Source organism: Somniosus microcephalus, chromosome 12 (genome assembly GCF_052327205.1).
Source record: "Somniosus microcephalus isolate GS21.2 chromosome 12, FLI_Smic_1.0, whole genome shotgun sequence".
NCBI lineage: Eukaryota > Metazoa > Chordata > Chondrichthyes > Squaliformes > Somniosidae > Somniosus > Somniosus microcephalus.
In genome coordinates this window covers 201,048,991-201,076,575 of record NC_140998.1, presented here as the reverse complement: position 1 = coordinate 201,076,575, position 27,585 = coordinate 201,048,991, and the positions used below count along the sequence as shown (strand labels likewise).

The 27,585-nt window shown below is 45.9% G+C and overlaps 1 pseudogene; it reads left to right on the top strand.

The window, feature by feature from the left end:
• The window catches only part of LOC147109893 (V-set and immunoglobulin domain-containing protein 10-like), a 41,245-nt pseudogene that overhangs the window by 5,671 nt on the left and 7,989 nt on the right, over positions 1-27,585 (top strand).

Genomic DNA, 27,585 nt, shown 5'->3' with positions numbered 1-27,585 from the left:
GGATCTACAGCACATTACACACCCCGCCCTTGGAAATAAATGGGTCGGTGTGTATAACCGGCAGCCGGTGCACTAGCGCCAGTTCTGCGCCTCCGTCTAAGTTGAATTTTACCCTCTTATCAGTGTCCCAGACAACCACAGTTGCGGTAAATGTGCCCAATTGGACTTGTTCCAGCTCATCTTTACTGAGCATGAGAAATACAGAGGATCAAGAGGAGAGGATCCTGAGAGCACATTACAGGAGGTGATTACAGAGAAACAAGCAGGGATAGCGAGGAGCTGGCGCAATGGGTTGAATGGCCTCCTCCTATGGTGTGAATTCTATGACCGGGTGATTCTATGATCGAGCGTGTTTGGTAGAAAACGGGTGGAGAGAAATTTGCAGAGGCTTTCTATCCAGTGGTTGGATACCGATAACCTGCGTGTCTTTCTCACTCCACTGTGCAGTGAGAAACGCTTTTGTTGTGCTCTGATTTAACATCAATGGAATGCCAGCTCTTTCTGCTTGTTCGGCAAAAACTATCACAATGAAAACATGAGGCGTTAAACCTCTACCCTCTCGGGTGGATGTAAACATTCCCCCGGTACTATTTCGAAGACCAGCAGGAGAGTTCTCCCCGGTGTCCGGAGCCAATATTTATCCTTGAACCGACATCACCACATCAGCTTATCTGGTCATTCTCCCATTGCTGTTTGTGGGAGGTACTGTGGCCATTTTGGCTGCTGTGTTTCCTACATTACAACAGTGACTACACTTCAAAAGTACTTCATTGGCTGTAAAGCGCTTTGGGGCGTCCTGAGCTAATGAAAGGCGCTATACAAAAACATGTTTTGCTTTCTTTACAGAGCGAGTATCGAATGTGAGAATCAGTGTCATTCCAGCGAAAGTCATATTTATTGAAAATGAAGATAACGTGACTCTGAAATGTTCAGCAACGGGAACTGATCCCACCTATTCCTGGAACTACGATGGGAAGCCTTTACCGGAGATTCCGCGGTACACACTTTCTGCAGATAACAGCAGCCTGTCAATCAAACCAGTGCACATAACTGACAGCAAAGCATGTGTCTGCACAGTAAGCAACGCTGTGGTTAGCGCTCAGGGCAAAGTGGTGAATTTAAAGATTTTTGGTGAGTGGGGAAATGTTAGACCCTGGCAATTGTTTCAAAGCGGCCATTTGACAGGGCTAGCTGTGGCTCAGTTGGTAGCACTCTCCCCTCTTGAGCTTTTTGGTTCTGGGTTGAAATCCCAGCTCCAGAGACTTGAGCACATAATGCTCGGTTGACACGCGGTGATGAGGGAGTGCTGCACTGTCGGAGGTGCCGTCTTTCAGATGTGTTGTTAAACCGATGCCCCGTCTGCTCTCTCAGGCAGACCTAAAAGGTGCTACAGCACTATTTCAAATTAATAACAGGCGAGTTCCTGCTCTTTCCCTCAAGAGGAAACAAAACCAGATTATGTGATCATTATCTCATGGAGGTTCTTGTGCAAAGTGGCTGCTGCGTTTCCTACAATGTTGTGCTCTGAAATCCATCCTTTCCTTCAACGCCCATCAAGTGCCAGACTCAATTCAAACCATCGCTATCTTTTACTTCCTAACCCCAATAATATTCAAGTGAAAATCTTTAAATGTCTCCCACATTCCAACATGAAAACTGCTTGTTAAATATCACATTATTCTAGCCCCATCCTCAAGACCATCACGGTGCAAAGAATATTTCATCAACTTTTCCCAAACAAATACAACATTTGGTCCCGCTTTTTATGCAGGTCCCTATTGGAAGAATTTTACCGTATTCAGTTATATTTCTGTCCCAAACTATAATCATAATATTATACTTAAAAAAATACTTGCCAACAACACGCCTGCCTACCAGAAACAAGTACTGAGGTTAATATTAATGCAGCAGGAACACATTTTTCAAAAATACATTATTTTGCAGCCCGAGTGTTGAATGTGGGAAACAGTGCCAGTCCAGCAAAAGACAATTTTACTGAAAATGTAGATAATGTGACTCTGAAATGTTCAGCAACGGGAACTGATCCCGCCTATTCCTAGCGCACCTGCCATTGAGCTGTGGGCCCGCGCGGAATTCCGATCCTGGGCCTCCTCCAACTGCCGGTGCGCAGTGCTTGCGTATCCCAGGGGCGCAGTTAGTTCGATGCATCCCCTGGGATCAGGTGGGTCATGGAGAGCCAATCGTAGCAGGGAATCTCTATTCATAGATTTGACAGGAAGACCTGTCAAATCTATGAATAGAGATCGGCCCCAAAACCTAACTAAAACTTCAAATAATTTTTTTTTTAATCACATTTTAAAATAACTATAAATTACATAAAATAACAATAATTTAAATTTTTGAAAAAATTAATTACTGTTTGTAACGGGGCTAAAAATAAACTTACCTTTTTTTAAAGTATTTAAAAATAATAAACCTGTGGAAAAAATGTTTTAATTTTACTTAATTCACCACTTACCTTGTTAAAAGCAGGCCTTGTGACTGCTTTTTAAAAGCGTAGCTCCTGGAGACTTACCCTCCTGGAGAAACCTGTAAAAAAAATGAAAGTTCCAGGCATACGTGCTGCCTCTCCAGTGCACGCATTCGACCTGTGAACCCCTTCCTTCAAGCGAATGGAAGTTCCGGTTTCCCGCGCATGCGCAGTGCATGCACGAAACCGGCACTTTTGTTGGCCCTGCACGTGAGCACCCAGCGCCTACTCACCCGTGGGGACTCGAATTTCTGGCCCTCCATGTTTCAATGAGATCTCCTCTCATTCTTCTAAACTCCAGAGAGAAGAGGGCCAATCTACTCAATCGCTCCTCATAGGAAAAACTTCACGTCCCAGGAATCAGTCTAGTAAACTTTCATTGCACCGCCTCTAATGCAAGTATATCTTTCCTCAGATAAGGCGACCAAAACTGTGCACAGTACTCCAGGTGTGGTCTCACCAAAGCACGGTACATCTTAGTGCATTTCGGCAGATCAGTCAGAAAGAGCGTAATGAAGTATGGTCTAGTACAGGCCATTCGGGCCATTAAACACCCTGCTAAATGAACACAGATTGGGTATCAGTCCAGTGAGAGGGATATGTTCTAAAGCTGAAAAGGGCAGCAACCTTTACAATCAGAAGGCTGCTCAGATCTGTAAGCAATGACACAGAAGCAGTAAATTTAGGAGTGAGTGTCCATCTGTCATCCAACCTTACTCGATCTGATCAGCAGGGTAGGGGTTAGTCACAGTGGATTGGGATCCTATTCTCACCAGTGGTCTGAAGCTGAAGACTGTCCAGGTAGGGAGTGCTGACAATTTAGACCTGGCCGACCTCTCTCTGGACTTCATGAATCAATTCCACCCTGAGTAAATCTAATAAGGTAATAAGGCTGCTTAATTTAAATTGACTTCAACATTTTATACTTATCTTGTCCATTAAAATATCGAACCTATTTGAAGGGGTGACAGTTCCAGTCACCTTTGTGAGCAACTTCAATTTAATGATTTCCATATTTAATTTATTGTAATAATAATTTGAACTATACTAAAGACTCTTTCTCTCAAAAGGCTTTCAAAGTTCTTTCAGTTAAAGTAAATGTAGAGAATAGACAGAAGACAATTTTAATACCAATAACATCTGTTCATTAAGATGGAGAATGAAGTAGTCGAATCAGAGACTAGGGTCCTAAATTTAAATAAAGGAAACTACGATGGTCTGAGGCGCGAGTTGGGTAGGGTTGATTGGGGAATGTCACTCAAAGGGTTGACGGTGGATAGGCAATGGCAAACATTCAAAGACCGCATGGATGAACTACAGAATCTGTTCATCACAGTTTGGCATAACAATAAAAGAAAAAAGGTGACACAACCGTGGCTAACAAAGGAAATTAGGGATAGCAAAAGATCCAAGGAGAGGACATATAAATTGGCCAGAAAAAGCAGTAAACCTGAGGATTGGGAGCAGTTTAGGATTCAACAAAGGAGGGCAAAGTGATTAATTAAGAAAGGGAAAAGAGATTATGAGAGTAAGCTTGCAAGGAACATAAAAACTGACTGTAAAAGCTTTTATAGATATGTGAAGAGAAAAAGACTGGTGAAGTCAAGCGTAGGTCCCTTGCACTCAGAATCAGGGGAATTTATAATGGGGAACAAAGAAATGGCAGACCAATTAAATACATATTTTGGTTCTGTCTTCACAAAGGAGGACACAAATAACCTCCCAGAGATGTCGGGGAACATAGCTCTGATGAAAGGGAGGAACTGAAAGAATTCAGTATCTGTAGGGAAATGGTGGTAGTGAAATTGATGGGATCGAAGGCCGATAAATCCCCAGGGCCTGATAAACTACATCCTAGGGTACTGAAGGAAGTGGCCCCAGAAATAGTTGATGCTTTGCTGATCATCTTCCAGTAACCGATGGAATCTGGAACAGTACCCATGGATTGGAGGGTAGCTAATGTTACCCCACTATTCAAAAAAGGTGGTACAGAGAACACGGGGAATTACAAACCAGTAAGCCTGACATCGGTAGTGGGTAAAATGCTAGAGTCCATTATAATAAATGTAATAGCAGAGCACTTGGAAAACAGTGACAGGATCGGACAAAGTCAACATGGATTTACAAAAGGTAAATCATGCTTGACTAATCTACTGGAATTTTTTGAGGATGTAACTGGTAAAATAGATAAGGGAGAACCAGTGGATGTGGTGTATTTGGACTTTCAGAAGGCTTTTGGTAAGATCCCGCATAAGAGATTAGCGTGTAAAGTTAAGGCACATGGGATTGGGGGCAAGTTATTGACTTGGATAGAGAACTGGTTGGCAGACAGAAAGCAAAGAGTTGGAATAAATGGGTCTTTTTCTGAGTGGCAAGCAGTGACTAGTGGGGTACCGCAGGGATCGGTCCTTGGGCCCCAGCTTTTCACAATATATATTAATGATCTAGACAAGGGAACTAGATGTAATATCTCCAAATTTGCAGATGACACAAAGCTGGGTGGGCATGTGTGCTGTGAGGAAGATGCCCAGAAACTCCAGGATAATTTGGACAGGTTGGGTGATTGGGCAAAAGCATGGCAGATGCAATATAAGGTGGACAAATGCGAGGTTATCCACTTTGGTGGCAAAAACAGGAAGGCAAATTATTATCTAAATCGCAATAGATTGGGAGAAGGGGAAGTGCAACAAGACCTGGGTGTCCTTGTGCACCAGTCGCTGAAGGTAAGCATGCAGGTGCAGCAGGCGGTTAAGAAGGCAAATGGCATGTTGCCCTTGGTAACAAGAGGGTTTGAGTACAGGAACAAGGATGTCTTGCTGCAGTTGTACAGGGCCTTGGTGAGACCACTTCTTGAGTATTGTGTGCAGTTTTGGTCGCCTTATCTGAGGAAGGATGTTCTTGCCATGGAAGGAGTTCAGCGAAGATTCACCAGGCTGATACCTGGGATGGCAGGAATGACGTATGAGGAGCGATTGGGTTGATTGGGTTTGTGCTCGCTGGAGTTTAGAAGAATGAGAGGGGATCTCATTGAAACTTACAAAATTCTGACAGGACTGGACAGACTAGATGCAGGAAGGATGTTCCCGATGGTCGGGGAGTCCAGAACCAGTGGTCACAGTCTAAGGATAAAGGGTAGGCCATTTAGGACAGAAATGAGGAGGAATTTCTTCACCCAGAGAGTGGTGAACATGTGGAATTCTCTACCACAGAAGGCAGTAGAGGCCAATACATTAACTATATTCAAGAAGGATTTGGATATATTTCTTAAGGCTAAAGTGATCAAGGGGTATGGGGAGAAAGCAGGGACCGGGTACTGAATTTGGATGATCAGCTATCATCGCATTGAATGGCGCAGCAGGCTCGAAGGGCCGAATGGCCTACTCTTGCTCCTATCTTCTATGTTTCTATGTTTCTATGACACCTAGTAAACCTTTTCCTTTGTCAGAATTTCAATGTTTAGCTATCCAGTTCTTTGATAGGACGAAATCCATTGACAGACACAGAGTCCTGGGAATCTGCCTCTTTAGGATGCCAATATTTGAAGTAATGTTTCCGTTTTTTTGCATTTCGCTGTGTTTTGTCTAGGTTTGAAGGCAGCAGGACAACTTCTGATTGTTTTGATTCATGGTGCACTGGCCCCTCTACTAGCATTGCGAAGTGTGGAAAGTTTCCAGCAAATTTCTGGAAATTTTCCACGGGAAGGTTAGCTTGGGAATTTTCAGAATTTTGGCCAAAAAAGTACATGCTAGCATAATATTGTTTGTTTCTGTAGTTCTTTCAATTTTTTCACAGGTCCTCTCTTAAAATTACTAACAGAGATGGAATCTTAATTTTTAAGGAATGTCTTAATCAATATATGTTTATCTTCTTACTTGGCTTATTTTATTTTAGATGGGTCTTTTATGTGGGGGTTCAATAAAGTTCAAAATTATAACCTAAATAAAGTTTTGAAAGCCTGTTTTTATTTGTATCGAACAGTATGTCTATTCTGATGACAAAGATAATATAAGGGTCAGAGACAAAAACCATCAGTGTGCAAAAAAACTCAAAATTCCCATAAATTCCCCAAAATTCCCATGGAAAGTTTCCTCTTTGAAAAATTCCCAGAATTTTGCAATCCTACCCTCTACTGAGGAAAGAGGGAGCTGTTCCATTGGGACGGTCTCCACTTAAACCGGGCTGGCACCAGTGACGTGGAGAATTGAATAACTAGGGCTGTAGATAGGGCTTTAAACTAAAAAGTTGTGGGGTGGGGAGGGATCTGGTGAGGGGAAATTTAGAAATCTAAACAGAAAAGTCAAGGCAATGGAGCAGTGTAGCGATTTGGGTAAAGATAAGCAGAGTGTGACATGAAGAGACAGAGGGGGGGAAATACATCTTCACCAGCAAAGTTGCCCCAGCAAAGTGGGCGGTGTCACCGGCAACTGAAGTTAACGGCTGCTAGAAATGGCCGCAGTGTTAATCGAGTGAAATTTGTCTGGGGGGCATGGAGATAGGTGGCGCAGTGCTCAACTGCCATGCAACGCCATCCTGGTGACGTTGCTGGAGGGATCCAGGACGAAGTTCCTGTCCAGGTGCGGTGTTGCAGCTTCCCACAGCCTCTGAGCGAAGTTGTGGAGCTCACACTGAATTGTGAGTACTGTAGAGGTCTGAGAATTAAAGGGGCCATGCACTCTGAACCAACACACAAAAAATGCAGCGAATCAATACATTTTCAGCCATTTCTGCCTTTTAAGAAATATTCAATATTGAAAAGAAGTTCCAAATGTGAATATTCAGCTGTTGAAGCTGAATTACCTTCCTAACCTCAACAAATGAGAAAAATGCTTCAGCACTAACACAAATGGCTCAGCAAGCCAAGGAAGGGGCACCGGCATTCTCACATGCAGCACTCCAGCCATTGGCCAGTGACGGGGCTGAAAGGATACAAGATGTGGGTATCCTCCTTCTGGCATGGACCTCTTGCTTTCCCAACCTCCCTTCAGCCCACTCCACCCTTGTGCCTTCCGCATTTGACACACTCAAGAAATGCAGCCTGCCCAACCCGTGGGCCAAAAAGAAGAGGCAGCCCGCCCAGCCAGTGGGACCACAGGTAGATGATTCCATCCCAGATATCCTTCCACCTGATTCCTCCTCTTCAGCTTCCTCATCTTCTGCGCCTTCCTCTTCCCTCTGCAAGCAGATGCTGTAAATATGAAATGACAGCACAAAATGCTGGAAATACTCAGGTGGACAGGCAGCATGTCGACCTGAGATGTGAACTCTGTATTTCTCTCCACAGATGTTGCGTAACCTGCTGAGTATTCGCAGCATGTTCTGTCTTCTCAAAGTCTTTCATTTACCATCCGAGCTCTTGCAAGCATCCAGCAGCAATGCCTACACATTTAAAAATCTTTTCACATCTATTGCAGCAAGCCATCACTTCAATAAATCAAAACACCCAGTCCAAATCCTCAAATAAAAAACTTACCTGAATGATGTGTGTGCCCCATTAAGAGCTGCAGACATCGCCACTGTCAGCCACTGTCAGCTTGCTTGCACACTAGGTTACCTGGCGCGCGTGGTCCTCAGCGCTGAATTCAGCGCTATGGTCAAAGTTCGTATTGATGACGTTAAGTCGGCATTGCACGCTGATTGATGTCACCATGCCACCATTTTATGTTGCAGGCGCTGCCAGTTACCGGCAGCGCAAAGAGGAAGGGGAATATGGCAGCTGCCGCAGGAACTGTGACCAGCTGCCGAAAGAGCGGCGGCCACCGTTCTATCGCCATTTCTTGGCACTATGAAGTGGCGGTAAATACATGAATTTCTAGTCCTCTAGAGAGTTTAATGGTAAAAGTGCATCAGTGATTAAGGGGAAAGCAGGGAATAATGGCGAAAAGTCAAAATTAAAGGCTCTTTATCTGAATGCACGAAGCTTTCACAACAAGATAGATGAGCTAGTGACAGAAATAGAGATAAATGCCTTTGATCTAATAGCCATTAGAGAGACGTGGTTGCAAGGTGACCAAGGTTGGAAATAAGCATTCCAGGGTAGTTGACGTTTAGAAAAGACAGGTAGACAGGAAAAGGAGGTGAGGGGGGGGGGGTACTCTTAATAATAAAGGATGACATAAGGACAGTAATGGGGAAGGATCTTGGCTCACAAGATCAGGAAGCAGAATCAGTATGGGTGGAGATAAGAAATAACAAGAGGCAGATAACACTGATGGGAGTAGTTCATCGGCCTCCAAACAGTAGCTATACCATTGGACAGAGTAGTAATCAACAAATAACAGGCGCTTCTAACAACTAATCATTTAGTTGTCTCTGCCTGCACACGAACATTCCCATTTTGGGCTCGAATCGCCCCGCCTTTCCTTTGACTACCCTTTTACTCTTTATATGTTCACGAAAGACTTTAGCGTTCTCATTACGTTTGCTAATGAGAATAATGTAAACTCTGCCCCTCTTAGTTCCTTTCTCAGCTCTCCTCTGCACTTTCTGCATTCGGCTTGATTCTCTTCTGCAATACGTACCTGAAATTTATCATAATCTCATTTTCCTGTCATTTTAATCTCAGTTTCTTTAGTCACCCAGGAGCCCGACCTTTGGACGCCGTACCTTTTCCCCTCGTGGGATGTGATTAATCTGTACTCAAACTATCTCCTCCTTGCAGGCCTCCACTTGCCCCATTTCATTTCCCAGGACTAGATCCAGTACCGCTTCTTTCCCCGTTGGGTTGGAAACACACTAATTAAGAAAATTCTCCTGTACACTTTTCAGGGATGTTATCCCCCCTCACTCACACACACACACACACTTGCCCTTTACACTGTCTTTATCCTGCAGTATGTTTCAGGGTAATTGAAGTCCCCCATTACCACGACTCCAATGTTCTCACATCTTGACGAAATTTGCTTCCAGTTTTGCTCCTCTATCTCCTTCTCACTCTTTGTGGTCTATAGTACACACCCAACTGTGTAACAGCTCCTGCTCTGCTTCTGAACTCTACCCAAATAGATTCAGTCCGAGAGCCCTCAATCGCATCACCCCTTTCCAGTGCTGTAACTGTATCTTCGATCAGTACTGACAACCCCTCCCCCTTCTTTTTCGTTCCCTATCCCTCCATTTTAGTTACATCAAAAGCAAAGCTAAATGTGATGTAAATATCAATGCACCCCATGACATTTTCCTGTATTCATTTCTTTACAGCCCGGATATCCAATGTGAGTGCCAGTATCAGTCCAGTGTCAGTTGGATTTGTGGAGGATAAAGATACTGTGACCCTGAAGTGTGCAGCAGAGGGAACCTCCCCAACCTACTCCTGGAACGCTGCTGAAAAACCTTTACCAGAAAACCCACGATATACACTTTCTGCAGATCACAGCGGCCTGACAATCAATCCCGTGCTCAGATCCGACAGTGAAGGGTTAATCTGCACAGCCACGAATGCCGTGAGCAGTGATCGCAGCAAATCAGTCAATTTAATGATTTACTGTGAGTAAATTCAAATAATGCCATTAAAAATCGGTGAAACTATATTTAAAAGATCGGAAATGAATCAAAAACACATCATTCACATACAGTAGAAACCGCACCATTCATTTAGATTACCGTTCCGATTGGAAAATAGGAAGAAAGCAAGTTGGTGGCAACTGAATACTTCTTTTGATCGCAGAATCATAGAAATTTGCGGCACAGAAGGAGGCCATTCGGCCCATTTCCGGTCGATAAAGCGCTATCCAGCCCAATCCCACTTTCCAGCTCTTGGTCCGTAGCCCTATCGGTTCCGACACTTCAAGCGCATATCCAAGTATTCTTTAAATGTGATGAGGGTTTCTGCATCTACCACCCTTTCAGGCAGTGAGCTCCAGACCCCCACCACCCTCTGGGTGAACAAAGTTCTCCCTGTCCTGTTGCTCGCCCAGTAATGCTTAAATTTGACTTAAGCGAAAGTGAATGAAGAGCTGTTTGAATGTTTTGTTGTGTCGGTTCTCTTATGGGACAAAGACATTTTGCAATGTTAATCTGGGTAATTGTAGAAACTGGTTTTGGGTGGGTGCATAAATCTTATGCGCCCCGCCTGATCTTCAGTTCCACTGAGGGGTGTTGAAGCATAAGGGGCGGCCCATGCGACCAAGTCCAGCCCGTCTTGCACTCCGCCCAATTTTCCTTTCCATTCAACCCACCAGAGTATAACACGGGCCACCGATTTGCTATCGCCCGCTTTCCACTAAGGCCCCGGACAAATTTCTACCTATTTGCGTTCCTCGCGGATTTTCATCTACCTGTCATTTATCTATGTGCATTAATCCCGTCGCTATTTCCTATTTAGATGGACCCGACTCGGCCCAGACAAGTGCCACAGCCGAGCGGTGCGGTATCAACTACCCGGGACAGTATTGTGTGAAGGAAGGGGCTGAAGTGACTCTGCTCTGTCACACTCAGTCTGTTCCAGACTGTAACTACACCTGGCTGCACAATAATCATAATAATCATAATCATAATCAACTTTTATTGTCATTGTTAGTGCACAAGTGCAGTACAACGAAATGTAGGCTTGCGGCTCCCGAGAGTGTACATTTAGATTAAGAAATTTAAACATTCAACATTCATTTGGCTTTTAATACATTAACATAAACATAATAAAGTGCATTGGCAGATGTGCAGGCTTTAGAGTTTATTTGTGGAGTTCAGTAGGATGACAGCCCTGGGAAAGAAGCTGTTCCTAAATCTGGTCGTTCGGGTGCAAATGCATCTGTAGCATCTCCCAGATGGCAGGAGGGTGAACAGACTGTGGCTGGGGTGGGTAGGGTCTTTGATGATGGTCCGTGACCTCCGTAAACAGCGTTTCTGGTATATGTGCTCTATGGTCGGTAGCCGGCTGCCGGTAATGCGTTGGGCGGTTTTGACTACCCGCTGCAGGGCTTTCCGGTCATAGTAGCTACAGCTGCCATACCATACTGTGATACAGTTCGTCAGGATGCTCTCTATTGTGCAGTGGTAAAAGTTAGAGAGGATCAGGGGTGACAGGTTACATCCCTTCAGCCTCCTTAGGAAATATAGGCGCTGCTGGGCCTTCTTCACCAGAGAGGAGGTATTGAGGGACCAGGAGACGTCTTCCGTGATGTGGACTCCGAGGAACTTAAAGCTGTCCACCCTTTCCACCTCAGCCCCATGGATGTGGATGGGGGTGTGACTTCCGCCTTTAGACTTCCTGAAGTCCACAATGTTTTCTTTGGTTTTCTTGATGTTAAGGGCCAGGTTGTTATCGGCGCACCACTTCACGAGATGCTGGACCTCCTCCCTGTAGGCTGACTCATCATTGTTGGTGATCTGGCCTACCACCGTGGTATCATCCGCAAACTTGATGATGGTGTTGGAACCATGAACAGCCACACAGTCGTGGGTGAAGAGGGAGTAGAGGAGGGGGCTCAGCACACATCCTTGTGGGCCCCCCGTGTTCAGGGTCAGGGCGGGGGGGAGGTGTGGTTACCTAATTTGATAGACTGGGGTCTGTTTGTTAGGAAGTCCAGGGTCCAGTTGCAGAGGGAAGTGTTCAGGCCAAGAGTGTGGAGTTTGGTGGCCAGCTTGTTGGGGACGATAGTGTTGAATGCTGAGCTGTAGTCTATGAACAGCATTCTGATGTAGGCCTCTTTACCATCTAAGTGATTCAGTGCAGAGTGTAGAGCAGTTGTGATTGCATCCTCCGTTGATCTGTTTGCACGATAGGCAAACTGGTGCTGGCCAAGAGAGACAATGGAGACACAGCGAGCAATAAACCCACCCATGTGATACAAAGCGCGGAGTTCAACAACACTGGGAATTATACCCGCTTTGCAGAGAAGTTATACCAAGAAAAGCAACGATTCAGACGTTTCAATCCTTGTATACAGTAAGTTAGTTGACAAGGACAATGCTTCTTCCTCGTAGTTGTTTGTTGCGTTGGGACCCTTAGTGGAACTTACAACCTCTCTCTCGCTCTCTGCTTCTCTCTATCGCACTGTATCTCCCTCTCTGTGTCTCTGTCACTCTCCCTGTATCAATAGGCTGTGATCTGGGGGATTGAGTGCACTAGCTTTGAAAGGTTTTGGTGTATAATAATCTATCCTTCGGAGGCAAAGGAGAAAGTTGATCTCAACTCACCAGTTCCTCACCCATAGTAATAAACCTTAAAAGGGTCCGGTATTTACGACTCAGCATGATATTTCTTACATCTTCAATTAGGACAAGATGCTTGTCTGACCCGCTTCTTTGCCTTTCTTTGCTTCAATTTCTCCTTTATGTGTAACTTGTGGTCGCTCCTATATCCTGTTTTAATGTTAGGTTAGTGAACTGGATTGCCTGTGTATTTTCATGGAATCATAAGAGTTTTCAGAACAGAAGGGGGCCTATCGCCCCAGGGCGCTTTGCCTGTTCTCTGAAAGAACCCTCCTCGTTCGCAGTGATCCTTTTTTACTTTACCATATATTCAGTCTCTCCCTTTTAAGCAGTTACTATGGAATTGCTCCCATTACTGTTTCTGGCATTCCATGTCAGAACAACGCCCTTTGTTAAACAAGAATAACCCAACTTCCAATTTGGAAACACCTTTATGCTGACGCCCTCTGATTGTCGGCTTGTTCACCACCACAACAACAACAGCAACTTGTATTTATATTTATTTAGCACATTTAATATAGTAAAACGTCCCAGGGCGCTTCACAGGAGCGTTATAAAACAAAAGTTGACACGGATCCATATAAGGAGATATTAGGGTAGGTGACCAAAAGCTTGGTCAAAGAGATAGGTTTTAAGGAGCGTCTTAAGGGAGGAAAGAGTGGTAGCGAGGTGGAGAAGTTTAGGTCGGGAATTCCAGGTAGCTGAAGGCACCACCGCCAATGGTTGAGCGATTATAATCAGGAATGCTCAATAGGCCAGAATTAGAGGAGCACAGATATCTAGGGGGGGTTGTGGGGCTGGAGGAGGTGACATAGATAGGGAGGGGCGAAGCATTGGAGGGATTTGAAAAGAAGGATCTGCATTTTAAAATCGAGGCGTCGCTTAACCAGCAGTCATTGAAGGTCAGCGAGCAGTGGGGTGATGGGTCAACAGGACTTGGTGCAAGTTCCAACGCAGGCGGCAGAGTTACAGATGACCTCAAGTTAACGTAGGGTAGAATGTTGGAGGCCAGCCAGAGGAAATAGTTTTTCCCCTTGTGTAAGATTATAGTCAATTTTCTTATTAATTTGTTTATTAACATTTATTTGCTTCATTATACATATATATATATGCAGTTACTAACTTGTTTATTAACACTTACACACAAACACACATATATACATATATATAGATGCCATTAGAATTAGCTTACATGGCGAAGTAACCAGCATAGAGAAAAGGCTGGTGGGAAAAACAATAATGAGCTTGACACTTTTATCAGAGTAGACTATACTTCTTCTTCTTAGGCAGTCCCTCGGAGCCGAGGACGACTTGCTTCCACATTAAGAATGAGTTCTCAGGTGACTGATGAGTCCAATGCGGGACCTACAGTCTCTGTCACAGGTGGGGCAGACAGTGGTTGAAGGGGCACTGTTGGAGTTCTCCATGAGGGTCCTTATGTTCCAGGTCCTGAACTTCATTTTAAAGGGTGGAAGATGCCTGTGCGTGAATTCCTTTAATATGGGGTGGCCGTTGCACATCAGCTACCAGACAGGCTTGACAGAGCAAGGTCTTGGTCCAATGGCAAGGGAATCCAAGACGATTGGAGACCAGGCTTTGCTACATCAGCCTAGTACACACACACAAACATACTCCTACTCTCCTCCTCCCTCCTTCCCGCAGGTCCTCTCTGCCTGGGTTTCGTAGAATGCATTGTGGTCCTCCCGACCTCGCTGTTGGCCCGTGCTGCACCTTCCCTGGGCCCCAACCCCGCTGCTGGTCCACGCTGCGCCACTCCTGGGCCTTGACCTCGCTCCTGCATCCCGGCCTCGCTCCTGGGTCCCGGCCTCAGACATGGATGATGTTGTCTCTCACAGGATCAAATTAGCACTGATATTCTCGCGCTCCCTGACCCCGAACTCCACTCGCGATCCACTAGTCACGAGATCACTAGTCCAGTGGAGAAGTGCAGTCTTGACGGCAGAGAGGTCTGGGAATTTGGGAGCTAAGTTTTAGTGAAGAGCCAGTGCTCACTGAGAACAAAGAACAGGCCTGAACAAAACAGAGTGAAAAGGAATGAAGTCACAGACCTTGAACAGACAGGAGTTTAATAAGTTGAGAAAAACAAGGTGTAGGTGGGAATGGAATCTATGCAGCCATAGGAACCAGACTGATGAGGGAGTTTCACTAAACCGATAAGAAGCTGTGCGTGAGCCTCAAATAACATCTCTTGAAGTAGGTAACAGAAGGCGAGGGACGGTGTGAGATCAGAGGAGAAGTGAGAGGGCCTATCAGTGGAGGATGAGAAGTTGAGTGATAGATCCGAGTCAAGCTCCATAGGTTTGAATTGAAAGAAATGTTATCAGAAAGGGACACCAGCAGGGGTTAAGTGTAGAAGGAGGCCGAGGAGGATTCAAGTAATTCTCGGAGACACTCAGAGGCAAATACGGGCCTCAGGCATGGCCAGATGGATGCAGACAAGTCTTAGCGCGACTTTTACCCAAGGAATAAACGGAGTACTTTAACTCCTAATTGTACCTTGTAAACTGCTGCTTACGATACAGGAATTATATTGATTCTTGCTTGTGCTGAATAAACTATTAACCACTGCCACCAATATGGGTCAATGTCGAGCCATTTGGCATCAAATATCTCACAAAGAGATTCTTACACCAGTTAAATTATCAAGACGATTCATTATTGTGAACTTCTCCTCCAGATCTCCTCTTACCCTTTTCATTTTAGGTTGATGTGCTCCGAGTGTTGTGTTAATCTTCAGCGCAAAGTCTGAGGCATTGAGACAACTGACTGCACGCAACTGTGGAAACCTGTATTCTGTCCCTTCAAAATCACATTTCTTTAAATTAAAGGAAGCAAAAAGCATGAACAATGAACGAAGATTTTTTTTTTGTCTTGCGCACCGGGCAACCTCCAGGACAGATCACATGTGATGCCACAGACAAAGGAGATCAATTGGACTTGTCCTGCTCCTGGGCAGGTGGAGTACCGAACACTACCATTGCGCTTACGGTTGACTCGGTCACTCTAACTGGATCAAATGAACAACGTTACACCATTGAAAATAAAGATCTCAACACACCAATGGAACTATGGTGCATTGGACAGCACGTAATCTCCACAGGGACTTGTAGATTGGCTTTGGGTGAGTCAATCAAAATTCTGTTTTCTGTTATTTTATTAATTTGTGCATTATGATGGCGTGCGCCAGCATTGTACACACACATGTATATATTCACACCTGTGTGTACAATGCTGTTAGATATGCTAGTTAAAGTAACTTATTCTCAAATATTTTTTCTTTGTTGGGCTGACTGATGGAGCCTGTGGTATGTTTAGAATTAAACGTAGTTCATCAGAAAAGAAACGTGTGGGGATCCAATCTCCATATTTGCTGCGATTAAAATGCAGCCTGTAAGTAGTTATAACAGGATTAACAGGCACTAGACAACCTGAATGGCCACGTTGTTGCCAGGCTACACAAGATAGGCCAATCAGAACTAGTTACCAGCATGGACCTAAGGGCTTTCAGGCAATGGCCAACTGCTACAACAAGCTCAAATCATCACCCCCTCCCCTAATTACTTCAGTATTAATTACCTGTCTTTCTTTGTTGATGTTCCTGCATGTGATGACCTGTAAATATCCTTTCATATTTTGCTAAGGAGACCACTGACATTTCAAGCTGCTTATCCCCTTGTGATTTACTCAGATGAACCCCAGCTCTCTTCACCCTCCGTTCCGCAATTGAACGTAGCTCGGAATGCCGACATCGCCTTAGAGGTGCCGTTAACCAAGCGGGTGCGATTCTCAGCTACCAAGCTATTACCGGCGACCTTCGCCTGGTCGAAAGGGAACTCATCGATCACTGCGTCCGACACCAAGTTCACCATCACTTCAAACCGTACCTTCTCTCAATTAGCCATCAGGAGTTTTGAAACTGCAGATGGAGGGAATTACTCCTGCCTTGCGAGAAATGCAATTGGAGAGAAAGCCTTTGAATTTGAAGTATATTTGCAAGGGGGAGGTGAGACACTGGAGCTAAAACTGGCAATATCAGCATCCTACCTTCTGCTGTGTAGCTCACCTTAATGTAATTCGGGTGAAATTGGTCCACACCATCACATTCAAATGGTCTCAAAGCAAATTGGCAGCCCTTTTTACTTACTGCCCAAACCGTGACCTCTACCACCTAGGGCAGCAGGCGCATGGAAACACTACCACCTCCAAGAATCCCTTCCAAGGCACACACCATCCTGACTTGAAAATGTATCGCCGTTCCTTCAAGGTCGCTGGGTCAAAATCCTGGAACTCGCTTGCTAACAGCACTGTGGGAGTACCTTCTCCACATGAACTGCTGCAGTCCAAGAAGGCGGCTCGCCACCACCACCTAGGGCAATTTAGGGATGGGCAATAAATGCCGGCCTTGCCAGCGATGCCCACAACTGTTGACTGAATTTTAAAATATCAGTTCCTTTGACCTCAATAGAATGGAATATCAAGTTGGGGGGGGTGTACCAGGCAGCTGAATGCATACTGCAGTTTTAGTGTTACTGCCAAGACGAATTTCTACACCAAAGTCTGGGAGTTCTTAATAAGAAAATGTGAAGTCTATTCCAGAGAAAGGAAAAAGTTGTATCTGTGTGTCTGTGTGGGTGGTGGGAGGTGCGGGATGGGGTTAAGAAAAGCATGTAGACGTAAACATTTCACATACAGGAATCATTTGTGATGGATACCAGGTACTTGCTTACCATGATATTCCATCCATTAGCCCAGCGGAAACCTGCAAACAGTGCGCACTTTATTTGAAAGTTTACCTTAATGGATGGAATTGCACCTGCAATTCTCTCACAACCTGCTCATGATGTGCGAGGTCCGGGTGGGGAAATTTGGCTCCATTTTAGGTGTGTAAGGAGGCGGCGAGACAAATGATTTTGGAAGGAAGTGCCAGAGGCAGGGACGTAGCGACTGGAGTCTCGGCTTCCTACCATAGGGTGTACGGGGGCAGTGAAGAAAGAACGAACTGGCATTTAGGTAGCACCTGTTATGAACTTAGGATGTTCCCAATCGCATCACAGGCCATGAGCTACATTTGAAGTTTAGCCAATGCTGTAAGATAGGGAACCTCAGCAGTCTATCAGCAGTCAAGGTGTAGAGCTGTTTGATGCAGCCTATGGTTGGAGTGTACCTTTACTTTGGATGGACTGGGGCAACTGATGGACTTAAAGAGGAGGACAAGGAACTGAAAGCCTATTTGGTGGGGAATGACTAGCATAGAATCCAGCTAAATATTCGATGTTGATTAAACTGTTTGCATGTGCCACCAGTGTGTGCCCATGGCATTATTTAGAGGGAGTAAATGGCCAGGTTTTCCATTTAATGCTAATAATTATGCACTCAATGTTATACCTGATCATTTACTCGTACTTCATTTAATATTGTTTTATACCTAAACTAAGAAAAAGTGCAGTAATTATTTTAATAAATCTGTGTCAAATAGATCATTACCAATCTGTCAATTAATACAAGGAAAATTTGTCATCATTCCCTTAGTTCATATTCAGTGTGAGAAACACGGGACCTTTTTAGAGTACAACACCTGGAGTACTGCGTACAGATTTGGTCTCCATATTTAAGGAAGGATGAACTTGCATTGGAGGCAGTGCAGACAAGGTTCACTAGGTTGATTCCTGGAATGAAAGGGTTGACGTAGGACGAAAGGTTGAGCAGGTTGGGCCTATACTCAATGGAGTTTAGAAGAATGAGAGATGATATTATTAAAACATATAAGTTACTGAGGGGGATTGACAGGGTGGATGCTGAGAGGATGTTTCCCCTCGTGGGGGTATCTAGAACTATGGGGCACAGTTTCAGGATAAGGGGTCGCCCATTTAAAACGGCGATGAGGAGGAATTTCTTCTCTCAGAGGGTCGTGAATCTTTGGAATTCTCTACCCTGGAGAGCTGTGGAGGCGGAGTCATTGAATATATTCAAGGCAGATATTGACAGATATTTGAACTACAGGGGAGTCAAGGGGTATGGGGAGCGAGCGGGAAAGTGGTGTTGAGGCCAAGATTGGACTTGCCATGATCTTATTGAATGGCGGAGCAGGCTCGAGGAGCCAATTGGTCTACTCCGGCTCCTGCTTCTTTTGTTCTTATGTTCGTTTTGATGAGATACAGACTATGGGATCAGGATCAACATGCATTGACTCACAATTCCTACGGTTCTCATTGTGATATGTCGGGCAACTTACTAACTTGAGAGAAATGGCAACTCCAATGGAGTAAATCGAGGGCTTTCCATATTTCACGGCCTCTTCCTGCCTGTCAGCGTGCCTCTCTGTACATACTGCTGTGCATATATTGGCCCAGAAATTCGGGTCTCCACGGGTGGGTACGCACGGGGTACTCATCCAAAAGCTCAATGGAAATGCCGGTTTCGAGCATAGACATAGAAACATAAAAGATAGGAGCAGGAGTAGGCCACTTGGCGTTTGAGATAATCTCCCTCTCAAGTTTGAGCCACATGTGGTTTTCGCCCTTTTTTATAAATTTGATGTAATTCTTAAGTTCTGTTTTAAACCAGATCAGTATGCCTCCGGAGTCTCTGCCTTGGGTTACACTTGGTAATTTATTGGAGGGGACCACCAGCTCAGTGTACCCTTGGGGACAGCCAGTGTGTCCTTTTCCTTTATACCAAGTTTCCTGTAAAATGATAATATCTCGATCTTTAGTTTCATCTATGAACTCTGGGGTCCTACTCTTCACGTCTAGCACCGAAGAGCGTAGACCTTGGATATTCCAGGTCGAAATATATAAGGATTTCATGTTAAGTTTGATCTTTTACTATGATAGGTTAAAGAGTGGTACGTGTTTGTCGTGTCTAAGTGTGGGAAAAAAAGATCACTTCAGTTGTCTATAAAAGTTAATACTATTTGGTTACAGTTCTTTCTATTAATTAGTCCTTGATCCATAAGGCGGAAGTAGATACTGCTGCACATCTGCTTATTGTCTCTTAATGGATTGTTTCTGTCTGAGGTATTGCGTACGTCCTGTGCATCTCTCCCTCTGTCTGGCTGGGAGCGGTCCTGTTCCCCTGTGGGACAGGAGTGGTGCAGGTCTGATATTGATGTTTTGCATGGGGATCCTCTCTGGTCTCGGTTGGTGTGGTGGTGGTCTTTGTAGTGGTCCTGATATGTACCCCGCTGATCTCTGGTGGTCGGGGGGGTCCTCTTGGAGTCTGGGTATGGACCCGGTTAAAAGCGATGTCCTTCAGGGCTTTAGCAAAGATCGATATTCTTTTCCTTTGGATGTGGACGTGGTCGTAAAGACATTCCTCATCGAGGGTGGGGTGTTGGGCCAGGTGCACGTTGTGTTTTGATTCACAGTCTCTTGCTATGCTGGCGTTTATCTCATGAATTGTGTTGTTGTTGAAGTCTGTTCTCGGCAATATTGTGGAAACAGTGATTCTAGTGTTTGGAAATGTATTGCTTGCCTTTCTAATCATTGCTCTGAGCGATGTTGCTACCTCTTTCTGTTGGGCCTTTAGGTCATTTGTGCCCGTGTGTATTATTATGTTTTGGGGGGAGCCTAATCTGGCTTTGGTCAGCCATCCCATGGCTCTGTCTGTTGTTGGGCACCAGATCTTTTCTACTTTACTTCTAGGGAATAGCTTTTTCTCCCATAGAAATTTCCCATTTGAGTCTATGAGTATTACGATGTCAGCCTTGTTTGTGTTTACTGTCTGGTGGCTTTCGTCTGGACTCATAGTGTGTGTGCCGGGCTGGGGTGTCTGGTGTGTGCGTACCTCTTGTGAGCGGCTCGTTTGTGGTTCCACGGTGGTGGGGGAAGATTGAGAATCAGTATGCTGGTCGGTCTGTGTGGCACCCCTTGTATTGTGTGTCTGTTGCTTTTGTTCCGTGTGGGAGTGCAGCCGTTCCGTCCGGCTCTGGCTTGTCTTATCTCTAGCCTCTGGTTGCTGGTCTAATGGTGTTATCTCTCCTCTATGGCTCTCTTCTTTTTCCTGCAGCTCTTTCACCTGATTCTTAAGTAGATTCACCTGGTTCTCAAGTAGATTCAGCTCTCTCTTGTGTCTCTCCCTCTCCTGCTTTTGTTCGTGATTCATTTTGAGGAACTCCTCTCTAAGTTTAACCATCTCTATCTCTAATTGATTAAATTTATCTTTTAGTTGTATCTGGCTGTGTGATCCCGGGGTATGTGTCTGGTCGGCCCTGGAAGGCTCACTCACTTCCTGGCTATGCTGCTCTTCTCTTGGTGAGCTGGGATTGGTAGGGGGACTATGTGTGGCTTCCTCCTCCCTGGTAGTTATGCTGGGGTTTGTCAGTTGTATTGTGTCACTGTGGGTCCCCGGGGTTAGTGTCTGGTTTGAACTGTGTGGCTCGTTCACCTCCTGACCAGGCAGATTTACTCCTGATAAGTTGTCAATGTTGGGGGGAGTGCGGGCCACTCTGGGGCTGTTCCTTCCCCTCTTAGTTAATCCTTTCAGTGTCCTGAAGGCCGTTGCAAATTTGTCGAGGTTGCCTTGCACTAATATTGTTCCGGTATTGTACGCGTTGACAGTCATGGTTGCCCTGTCTCCTGGTGTGTTAATTATCATTTTGGACCCATTTGCGGTATTTTCTAGCTTAACACTGGTATAGTGTGATTTTATTGCTGTGATCCAAGCCGCTGGCTGATCTGAATAGAAAATGAGGTTACTTTTGGTCCCATTGTTGTACCAGTCAGCAAAAAGAGTTTCTGGTTTTTCTCTCATCTGATCATGCTTGATCACTTTTGTAGCCTTTTTTGCGGTGTTGGGGGGAATCTGGAAGCGGTTGCTCTCAGTGTCCCTCGGGGGCTGTTGTGGATCTTCTGATTCGCTCATTTTTGGTAAAGTATTGTTGATCTTAGAATAAGCTTTTCTGGGGCCCCGGGTTTGGTGTTTCCCTCTCCCTGTTCGCGACCTTTCCCGGTCCCCCTCTCCGACCCCGTGGTCCCTGGGCCTCGGCTCCTGGGTTCACCCTTCTCAGGTCTGAGTCTGCGAGCCGCTGTTTCCCGGTGCCTTCGGGCTGTTCCCCTCCCCCGCTGAGGTCTCTGGGCCTCTGTCTCGGCCTGGCTCCTCGGACCTTTCCCTGGGCCTCCCTCCCTGGGCCCTGTACTCACGGTCTTGGTTGCGAGCCTTCTGGTTGCTCCCCTTCTCCTCAGAGGTCTCTGTGCCTGATGGCCTGGCTCCTCGGGCCTTTCCCGTGCTGGATTGTTGGGCTGCGGCCCGAGTCCCCTCAGCTGTGCCGGGTGCTGGATTTCTGGGCTGCGGCCCGAGTCCCCTCGGCTGTGCCATTGCTGGGTTGCTGGGCTGCGGCCCGAGTCCCCTCGGCTGTGCCGATTGCTGGGCTACAGCCCGAGTCCTCTCGGCTGTGCCGATTGCTGGGATTCAGTCTCCCTCTGAATCCTAGCCGCCTCTCGGGTGCTGGACTGCGGTCGCCGCTCGGGCTGAATCCCAGCCGCCTCTCGGGTGCTGGACTGCGGTCGCCGCTCGGGCTGAATCCCAGCCGCCTCTCGGGTGCTGGACTGTGGTCGCCGCTCGGGCTGAATCCCAGCCGCCTCTCGGGTGCTGGACTGCGGTCGCCGCTCAGGCTGAATCCCAGCCGCCTCTCTGGCCCTGGACTGTGGTCGCCGCTCGGCCTGAATCCCAGCCGCCTCTCGGGTGCTGGACTGCGGTCGCCGCTCGGGCTGAATCCCAGCCGCCTCTCGGGTGCTGGACTGCGGTCGCCGCTCGGGCTGAATCCCAGCCGCCTCTCGGGTGCTGGACTGCGGTCGCCGCTCGGGCTGAATCCCAGCCGCCTCTCGGGTGCTGGACTGCGGTCGCCGCTCGGGCTGAATCCCAGCCGCCTCTCGGGTGCTGGACTGCGGTCGCCGCTCGGTGTCTCGTTCTCCCGGTTTTTCCCCGAGTTTATTACTTTCCTTATTCTGTCCCTTTGCTTTATTTCTTTATGCTGTTTTTCACTGATTTTTTTATTTCAGTCGGCTTTTCCTTCCTTCCTTACTCTAGACTAGTCTAAACTTAAACTTAAACTAAACTAAACTAAACTATCTTAACTAAAAGTAAATTTAACTTTAAAACCTTTTAGAACTTGAAATGAAACTTTTTTCCCCATTTTAGACACTAAAAACACTAAAAATTCAGCAACACATCTTCAGCGTGTGTATTCACTCTGTCTGCAGACCCTCTCTCCTCTCACACCTCTCTCTATCTCCCTCTGTTGGTGTCTCTCTCTATCACTGTACTCAGTCACACCTCTCTCTATCTCCCTCTGTTGGTGTCTCTCTGTATCACTCGCCGTACTCAGTCACACCTCTCACTATCTCCCTCTGCTGGTGTCTCTCTGTATCACTCACTGTACTCAGTCACACCTCTCACTATCTCCCTCTGTTGGTGTCTTTCTGTATCACTCAGTGTACTCAGTCACACCTCTCACTATCTCCCTCTGTTGGTGTCTTTCTGTATCACTCACTGTACTCAGTCACAGCAGTCGCTATCTCCCTCTGCTGGTGTCTCTCTGTATCACTCATTGTACTCAGTCACAGCAGTCGCTATCTCCCTCTGCTGGTGTCTCTCTCTGTCACTTATTGTACTCAGTCACACCTCTCACTATCTCCCTCTGTTGGTGTCTCTCTGTATCACTCACTGTACTCAGTCACACCTCTCAGTATCTCCCTCTGCTGGTGTCTTTCTTTATCACTCACTGTGCTCAGTCACACCTCTCTCTATCTCCCTCTGCTGGTGTCTCTCTGTATCACTCACTGTACTCAGTCACACCTCTCACTATTCCCCTCTGCTGGTGTGTGGGATATGTGGGATATGTGCGATATGTGGGAACTCAGGGACACTTCCTGTGTCCCTGACAACTACATGTGCAGGAAGTGCATCCAGCTGCAGGTACTGACAGACCGCATTGCAGCGCTGGACCTGCGATTCGATACATACTGGAGCATTCACGATGCTCAGGACATCGTGAATAGCACATTTATGGAGTTGGACACACCGCAGGTAGAGGTTTGACAGGAAGAAAGGGGACGGGTGACCAACAGGCAGAGTACTAGGCGCAGGCAGGAAGTGCAGGGGTCCCCTGTGGCCATCCCCCTCTCCAACAGATACACCACTTTGAGTACTGTTGGGGGGGATGGCTTATCAGAGGAAGGCAGCAGCAGCCAACTTCCTGGCACCAGGGGTGGCTCTGCTGCACAGAATGGGAGGAAAAAGTGGGGTACAGCTACAGTAATAGGGGATTCAATTGTAAGGGGAATAGATAGGCATTTCTGCGGCCGCAAACGAGACTCCAAGATGGTGTGTTGCCTCCCTGGTGCAAGGGTCAAGGATGTCTCCGAGCGGCTGTAGAACATCTTGGAAGGGGAGGGTGAACAGCCAGTTGTCGTGGTGCATATAGGCACCAGCGATATAGGTAAAAAGCGGGATGAGGTCCAAAAAGCGGAATATAGGGAGTTAGGAGATAAATTAATAAACAGGACCTCAAAGGTAGTAATCTCAGGATTGCTACCAGTGCCACGTGCTAGTCAGAGTAGAAATAGAAGGATACTTCAGATGAATACGTGGCTAGAGGAATGGTGCCAGGGGGAGGGATTCAAGTTCCTGGGACATTGGAACCAGTTCTGGGGGAGGTGGGACCAGTTCAAACCAGACGGTTTGCACCTGGGCAGGGCTGGAACCGATGTCCTCAGAGGAGTGTTTGCTAGTGCTGTGGGGGAGGGTTTAAACTAAAATGGCAGGGGGTTGGGAACCTGAGCAGGGAGACAGAGGAAAGGGAAACAAGGATAAAAGCAAAAGATAGGAAGGAGAAAAACAAAAGTGGCAGTCAGAGAAATCAACGGTTTAAATCAAACATGGCCACAGTAAATAATAATTCTAATAGGTCTAAGAGCGTTAAAAAAACAAGCCTGAAGGCTTTGTGTCTTAATGCAAGGAGCATTTGTAATAAGGTGGATGAATTGGCTGTGCAAATAGAAGTAAACAAATACGATTTGGTTGGGATTACAGAAACGTGCCTCAAGGAAGGCCAGGACTGGGAACTCAACATCCAGGGGTATTCGATATTCAGGAAAGATAGGCAAAAAGGAAAGGGAGGTGGTGTAGCATTACTGGTTAAAGAAGGGATTAACACAATTGTAATGAAGGATATTAGCTCTGATGAGGTGGAATCTGTATGGGTAGAATTGAGAAATACTAAGGGGAAAAAAACGTTAGTGGGAGTGGTTTATAGACCTCCAAACAGTAAGGCGGAGGTTGGGGTTGGCATTAAAAGAGAAATTAAAGAAGCGTGCAATAAGGGCACCGCAGTCATCATGGGTGACTTTAATCTACATATAGATTGGGCCAACCAAATTAGTAACAATACTGTGGAGGAGGAATTCCTGGAGTGTTTATGGGATGGTTTCCTGGACCAATATGTCGAGGAACCAACCAGAGATCAGGTTATCTTAGACTGGGTATTATGTAACGAGAAAGGATTAATTAGCAATCTTGTTGTATGAGGCCCCTTGGGTCAGAGCGATCATAATATGATCGAATTCTTCATTAAGATGGAGAATGAAGTAGTTGACTCGGAGACTAGGGTCCTCAATTTAAATAAAGGAAACTACGATGGTCTGAGGAGCGAGTTGGGTAGAATTGATTGGGGAATGGCACTCAAAGGGTTGACGGTGGATAGGCAATGGCAAACATTCAAAGACCGAATGGATGAACTACAGAATTTGTTCATCCCAGTTTGGCATAAACATAAAACAAAAAAGGTGACCCAACCGTGACTAACAAGGGAAATTAGGGATAGCATAAGGTCCAAGGAGAGGGCATATAAATTGGCCAGAAAAAGCAATAATCCTGAGGATTGGGAGCAGTTTAGGATTCAACAAAAGGAGGACAAAGGGATTAATTAAGAAAGGGAAAATAGAATATGAGAGTAAGCTTGCAGGGAACATAAAAACTGACTGTAAAAGCTTTTATAGATATGTGAAGAGAAAAAGATTGGTGAAGTCAAGCGTAGGTCCCTTGCAGTCAGAATCGGGGGAATTTATAATGGGGAACAAAGAAATGGCAAACCAACTAAATACATATTTTGGTTCTGTCTTCACAAAGGAGGACACAAATAACCTCCCAGAGATGCCGGGGAACATAGGGTCTGATGAAAGGGTGGAACGGAAAGAAATCAGCATTTGTAGGGAAATGGTGTTAGGAAAATTGATGGGACTGAAGGCCGATAAATCCCCAGGGCCGGATAATCTACATCCCAGGGTACTTAAGGAAGTGGCCCTAGAAATAATAGATGCATTGCTGGTCATCTTCCAGAACTCGATAGACTCTGGAACGGTACCCATGGATTGGCGGGTAGCTAATGTTACCCCACTATTCAAAAAAGGTGGCAGAGAGAAAAGGCGGGGAATTATAGACCGGTAAGCTTGACATTGGTAGTGGGGAAAATGCTAGAGTCCATTGTAAAAGATGTAATAGCAGAGCACTTGGAAAGCAGTGACTGGATCGGACAAAGTCAACATGGATTTACAAAATGTAAATCATGCTTGACTAATCTACTGGACTTTTTTGAGGATGTAACTGGTAAAATAGATAAGGGAGAACCAGTGGATGTGGTGTATTTGGACTTTCAGAAGGCTTTCGATAAGGTCCCGCATAAGGGCTTAGCGTGCAAAATTAAGGCACATGGGATTGGGGGCAAGGTATTGACTTGGATAGAGAACTGGTTGGTGGACAGAAAGCAAAGAGTTGGAATAAACGGGTCGTTTTCCGAGTGGCTGGCAGTGACTAGTGGGGTACCGCAAGGATTGGTCCTAGGACCCCAGCTGTTCACAATATATATTAATGATCTGGACGAGGGAATTGGATGTAATATCTCCAAATTTGCAGATGACACAAAGCTGGGTGGGAGGGTATGCTGTGAGGAGGATGTCATCAAACTCCAGTACGATTTGGACAGGTTGGGTGATTGGGCAGAAACATGGCAAATGCAGTATAATGTGGATAAATGTGAGGTTATCCACTTTGGTGGCAAAAACAGGAAGGCAGATTATTATTTGAATGGCAATAGATTGGGAGAAGGGGAAGTGCAAAGAGACCTGGGTGTTCTTGTACACCAGTCGCTGAAGGTAAGCATGCAGGTGCAGCAGGCGATTAAGAAGGCAAATGGTATGTTGGCCTTCGTAGCAAGAGGGTTCGAGTACAGGAACAAGGATGTCTTGCTGCAGTTGTACAGGGCCTTGGTGAGACCACACCTTGAGTATTGTGTGCAGTTTTGGTCGCCTTACCTGAGGAAGGATGTTCTTGCCATGGAAGGAGTGCAGCGAAGATTCACCAGGCTGATACCTGGGATGGCAGGAATGACGTATGAGGAGAGATTGGGTCGATTGGGCTTATACTCACTGGAGTTTAGAAGATTGAGAGGGGATCTCATTGAAACTTATAAAATTCTGTCAGGCCTGGACAGACTAGATGCAGGAAGGATGTCTCTGATGGCCAGGGAGTCCAGAACCAGGGGTCATAGTCTAAGGATAAGGGGTAGGACATTTAGGACTGAAATGAGGAGGAATTTCTTCACCCAGAGAGTGGTGAACCTGTGGAATTCTCTGCCACAGAGGGCGGTGGAGGCCAGTTCATTAAGTATATTCAAGAAAGAGTTGGATATATTTCTTAAGGCTAAAGGGATCAAGGGATATGGGGAGAAGGCAGGGACAGGGTACTGAATTTGGATGATCAGCCATGATCTCATTGAATGGCGGAGCAGGCTCGAGGGGCCGAATGGCCTACTCCTGCTCCTGTCTTCTATTTTTCTATGTTTCTATGTGTCTCTCTGCATCACTCACTGTACTCAGTCACACCGCTCACTATCTCCCTCTGCTGGTGTCTCCCTGTATCACTGTACTCAGTCACAC